This window comes from Taudactylus pleione, unplaced genomic scaffold (genome assembly GCF_031769625.1).
Source record: "Taudactylus pleione unplaced genomic scaffold, aTauple2 ptg000817l, whole genome shotgun sequence".
Taxonomy (NCBI): domain Eukaryota; kingdom Metazoa; phylum Chordata; class Amphibia; order Anura; family Myobatrachidae; genus Taudactylus; species Taudactylus pleione.
This window is the reverse complement of record NW_028285219.1, coordinates 636,842-642,878: the sequence shown is the minus strand read 5'-3', so window position 1 is coordinate 642,878 and position 6,037 is coordinate 636,842.

The window sequence follows — 6,037 nt, the reverse complement described above, 5'->3', positions numbered from 1 at the left end:
GCTGAGTGCAGTTTGTTTTTGGTGGTGGGAGAGGGAAGGGGGCTGTATGGGAAGGGGAGTTACACTAAGGGCTGTTGCTGCCTGGTATTTCAATTTTTTAGTTTTTACTATTTCATCAGAGGGACAAATATTAGTAGACTTACTGCAACCTGGATTTTGGATGAGCTGCCATAACTTTTATGTAAGGTATGATGCAGTTATAGGTTCTACAAGCAAACCAGTTTGATGTCTGTCTTTTTTTATTATTAATATTATAATTTTTTTATTCCAGCTCACTTTAACCAGTGGAGCTTGTCTCAGGCCTTCCTATTACTAGTCTTTGTAGAATTAATGCAACTCCAATCGAGGAACCGGTTACACTGGATCCATAATTACTTACAAACAGGCAGTAGTGATGTGTAATAGATCTCGGCAGCTTTTCTTTTCTTATGTGGGGTACACACTTGAACAATGTAACTACCGACCAATCGTGCACAAATTATATCATTCATACACACTAAACAACCATCATTGTTATCCAAATGATGTCTGTTCAGAGGATCGTGACCAGTCAATCATTTCTCTGTACAAACTGTGTGATTGTCCTGCTGAAATGTGCAAAAGGTTTCCAAAGCACCCAGCAGATAACCTATTGTGCGGTTGTTTAGGTGGCACATTGCACGATATTAACTTTATTTTTCAGATATTTTGCATCTGTCATGCAGCAGGGCTGATGTTCTCTATCTGTACTGTACGTCATTGAAAGATGAATTTGGAATGGTCAGTACTACATATTGTTAATCTCTTCTACACACAATATGTTTTCTAAACCAAAAAGGAAGTCTATGCTTCTGCATTTATCTTTACACCTTTCATTTTAAGTGCTATGTACAGTCACCATTTCACCTAAAACATCGGTTTCTGACCACATTAACAGAACTCAAGGCTGTTATTGGCTGCTTGGTTCATATTATGTGAGTGCGCACAATCACAAGATATCGTCGACTTTAGTAATGCAAGAACATTTATCTTTGGAAATACCAGATAATTGCAGAAACCATTTTCTTTTCAATCCTCAAATGCAGCCATTATAATGTCTTTTTAGGATAGACTGAAACATGCTAGATGAAAATGCCCTCAGATAGTGGATAATGCATTTCCTGTTCCTTTCTGTAGTATTGGGGCTTCTATACTTCTTGGGTCCCGGCGATCCTCCATTTGTTTAGAAAAGCCGTGGACCCGGCTGCAGGGGAATGCCAGTCTGCAATCCCTAGGAGCAGACTTGGTTGTGAAATTCAACAAGCATGTCTGTGTTCTGTGTGTTCATGTTGTTATCATTGTTATCCTTTTATTTATATGGTGCCACAAGTGTTCCGCAGCGCCTTACAAAGTACATAGACAAATAAGTGAACAAGCAACAAGTGACTTATAGTACAATACAGTGCAGGACAAGGTTTATATACATTGCTGCATTAGTGATCATAACACTCAAATAAGCAACAGGGCGTAAGCAACCAGCTGTTATACTGTCATCTACTCCTCACTTCGGTGTCTAAGTAAGGAGTAGCACAAGAGGGAAGAGGGCCCTGCTCGTGAGAGCTTACATTCTAAACGGATGGGGTAGACAAACAGGTGTGACACAAATGGGGTAGATAGAGCGAGCAAGTAGCAGCGGGTTAGGATGAGAGCTGGAAAGCTTTGATGAAGTAGTGGGTCTTGAGAGCCTGTTTGAAGATTTGTAGAGAGGTGGAGTGTTTGATAGGAAGAGGGAGAGCGTTCCAGTGGTAGGGAGCAGCTCGGGCAAAATCTTGGAGGCGGAAGTGGAAGGAAGTAATCAGTTGGCAAAAGAGGAAATGAGCATTTGTTGAGCGAAGAAGGCAGGCGGGAGAGTGAAGGGACATGAGGTCAGAGATGTAAATGGGAGAGGAATGGGTGAGAGCGTTGAAAGTGAGTGTAAGCACCTTTAATTGGGCTCTGAAGGTGCAAGGGGAGGCAGATGTTAGAATGTTTGAAGAGGAAGATGAGCCGAGCAGCGAGGACAGATCGAATCTGGAGATGACCAGTGAGTATATAAGGGTTTTAGTAGCATCCTGAGAGGGTCTGCTCTTGGAAATATTTTTGAGATGGAAACAGCAGGACTGCAAAAGGTGCTGAATGTGTGGTTTGAATGAGAGGGAAGAGTCCAGGATAACTCCAAGACAGCACACTTTGGGACTAGAGGAGATAGTTGTGCCATCAATTTACAATTAAATAGTGGGAAGTGAGGTTATGCAGGACCTTTGAAAGATGATCAGCTCAGTATTGGACGGGATGCGATGCATCCCGCTGCTCTCCGCATGCATGCCAGCGTTGGTAACACCGGTGGCTCTCAGTAAGAGCGGCTCTTTGCGATGGAGGGACTTCCGGGTCTATGACCTAGAAGCCCCTCTGGCGCCCTTCTGTGCATGCCGCGGGGGGTGCTGGGAGGGATCTGGTTGGATCCACTCTCCTGATAGAAGCCCATAGGCCCACATTTCGGTTCTTGGTGCATATGAGAAATGCGGTCAAACATGCATTTTTGTGGTTTGACTGCATTTCGACCTTTGCTGCAGCCCGCCCGCTAAGTTTAAAAAATCACTGGGACATCCAGGAAGAGATAGCAGAGAGACAGTTGGAGATATGAGTGAGGAGAGCGGGGGAAAGGGTCTGGGGAGGTAAGGTAGATCTGAGTATTATCAGCATAGAGTTGATATTGGAGGTCAAAGGAGCTGATGAGTTCACTGTGCACTGTTATAGGCAGGTGCCAGATACAGAAGTCCAGGCTGGAGATAGAATAGTTTAATTGTGTTCCCGGTTCCTAAAACAGATGCTGAGGATCACCATTTGGAGCAGAATGGGGCCTGAGTCCGATCTCAAACAGCCAATAAGCATCTACTTGATGTAAGCCCATAAGTTAGAGGTGTTTTGTATTGTGCATTACTATATTGGTTAATGCTCTTATCCTTGATTGTAAAGATCGTTAAATAGAGGCCCTGCTTTGCTCATTATCAAGACGAAACAGGGCCAAATATCAATGAATTGTAATTTAAATAAAGCTCCTGATGAGGGAGAGAGTTAACTCATCTTTCTGGCAATTCTGACTGGTGCTTGCAGTGATTCTGCGCATGCGCAGGTCTAAACTTTCCAGCGGCACCTTCGACTGACAGTATCTATAGCAACTTTTGGGAAGAAAAAAAAAAACACTATTTTTTGTGCATATTCCGACAGCCAGGGCCAGTGTTCTGTGTGCGCCAGCGACAGATAAAGCTGGCAAAATACTTATATGCACATGCCTGAATGGCTAGTGCCACAACTTCCGAATCCTGATCGGCACCCTATTAGGTACATGCAGGGAAGTGGTAACTGCTGCACATAACGTGCGCAGTTACTGCAAATACATTTACCATTCATCTGCCCCAATGCCTTGGTAAATGTGGTCCAGTTGCCAGGAGAGGGCTCTCTTCAGAAGCAAACCGGCCTTGCACAGCAGTACTCGTGTTTGAGGAAGCTGTTGGGACCTACACTTTGTAACTGCAATGTTCATGTTATGTACATATGTGATAATTGTGATGTACCACAATAGACAGTGATATATTAAGCCCTGCAGTGTATAGTTTCCATTTCTCCTGCGGCAGCATATAGGTGAAAAGTTTCCAAGCCCACAATTCTGAGCAAGCCTGGGGGATGTTGTTCCTTGGAGATGTAGTTTATATCCAGACTGGTGGGATGCTGGCATCCCAACGGCAAGTATTATGGTTAGAGGGAAGGTCAGGGTTACGCTGTGGGGGTGGGGGGAAGATTTAGGGTTAGGCTGCAGGGGGGGCGATGTTAGGTTTAGGCTGTGGAGGGAGGTTTAGGGTTAGGATACTAACTGCGGGTGTCGACGTCTGGATTCTGACCGCTGGCATCCCGTTCCCAACCCGTTTGTTTTTAGTATATTTTATTGATTCCTAATAGTCGCTATTTAGCGGTGTAAGTCGCTTAAGCAATAATTGCTTTCCAGTCCAATCGTGTATTAAATCTTTCATTGAGTTACTTTTTCTTTACATAAATAACTTTTTGTGCTTTGTAACCAATTAGAGTAAAAAGCAATAAAATAGTACAAGCTGATACATACGCATCCGCACTGGTCCCAGTATACAGTCATCAATTCAGAAGCCTGTGTTCATCAAAGAGGATGTCTGAACACTGGGATCGGGACACAGCCTATATACCTTACAGAGTTCAGAGGGACTAGTTGACAAGTTTCCATTGGTTCTTGCTTCTGGATAATCTGATCATTGGTCGGTTCATACGGTGTTATCAAGGGTATGGCTTAGTCCTCAAATGGTCACATTGTGTAGTTTCCCGCCGAACAACTGGTTAAAACTAGCTACAAGACTGCAGATAGGTAATAACAATCTATGCAATAAATCCCTATCATCCATAACTAGCGGACGCAAGATGCGACTTTGCCGATAGATACGGGAGTCTGCAAATAAACAGGGATTTAGTATGATACCAAACATGACATGTCCACTATATTCTAAACCTTAGATCTTACTTAAGTACATTTTATATCATAATTATCAACAAACTAAACCTTTAATAACACTTGTTATTAACTTATACTGTGTGGGAACCATTTTATTCATATGCGTTTGCATATGTATGTCTGTATATTGAAATAGGAAGTGTTCGTATGTATGTGTAGTATGTGAGCGTCTATGTGTACGCATGTGGATACACATATGAGCGTCTCTGTGTATGCATATAAGTTTGTGTGTGCGTTATGTACATCAGTGTATGTGTGTGTGGTGGATTTGCATTTGTGCGCATCAGATTGCACCGAATCAAAGTAGCGTCGTGGTAACCCATCGTCAGACCATAGACGATTAGATCGTCAGATAATAATTGCAAGTGATCATATCCAATTATTTGACTTTGACACTTTCTGTAGATAGGGTTTTGGAATGCTTATCTGTAATGGGCAGATCATCCCATACTACAAAGCCATTAGAAAATCCTGAAAAAATGGCTCTCGCTTGTGCAGTCTGCAAGTTGTGTACCTCCTTGTGGTAGAAATGATCATGTGGATGAAAACTAAATTGGCAGACTTTTTTTTTTTTTCACTGAAGTGAGTTGTTGGCAGATATACTGTAGTCTAAAAAAATCCTGTTCTATGGCAAACTTAAACACAGGAAGTTGGCTCCAATTGTGACATCTTAACGCAATAAGAATCTGACATTTGATTATTCGGATGGTAAATCACAAGAGATTGCAGAAAACAATTTCAAATCCGATCTTGTAGACTGCCTTGTTAAATCAATAGAAATGAAAGAAGTTGCTGAAAAATTGCTATTGGATATCCTTTCCAATACACAATGCAATTAAAGATACTTAGGCAAGTGACAAACGGATGCAACCAGATTGAGTCATACAGGATCTGTTTCCCAGTGAATGAAGGAATCCTCTTTTGGGGGCTGTGCCTCATAAGGCAGATTCATCTATTGTTAGACTTTCAAAAAAAAGTATTTGAAGGATAGTTTGCAATACCACTGACGGAAAAATGAAAGCTGACAGTATAAATGGCTAGAGCCCTGCGCATCTGCAGCAATGGACCGGAAATACTGGACAGTGGGCTTGACTCAGCAAGGAACGCAGTTGCTAATATGCACGCAATGTGACGATATGTGTGTACTGCGTCGCAGTGTGCAAACCAGCCATTGCGATGGGGACTGCAATCGAGTGACTACGCAGACCCATTGCAGAGTGTTTGACAGGTAGTGCCGTTTGTGGGAGGTGATGGAAGGGTGGTTGGCGAAACACAGACATGCCACTACGCTCAGATGCCGTTGCAGGGACGTGCATAGATTATCCACTGTGATGGCCCATGCAGCCTGAGGTCTCATAACGTGTGATGAAGTTAGCAATTCCTGAGTAAGGTCAGAGCTTGTGCATGTGAGGCTGCATTTGTATCGGTGGTTTCGCAGTCTTGCTAAACATTATGAATGTGTGCTAAGTAGGGGTGAACGCGTTCGGATTTCTGAAATCCGAGCCC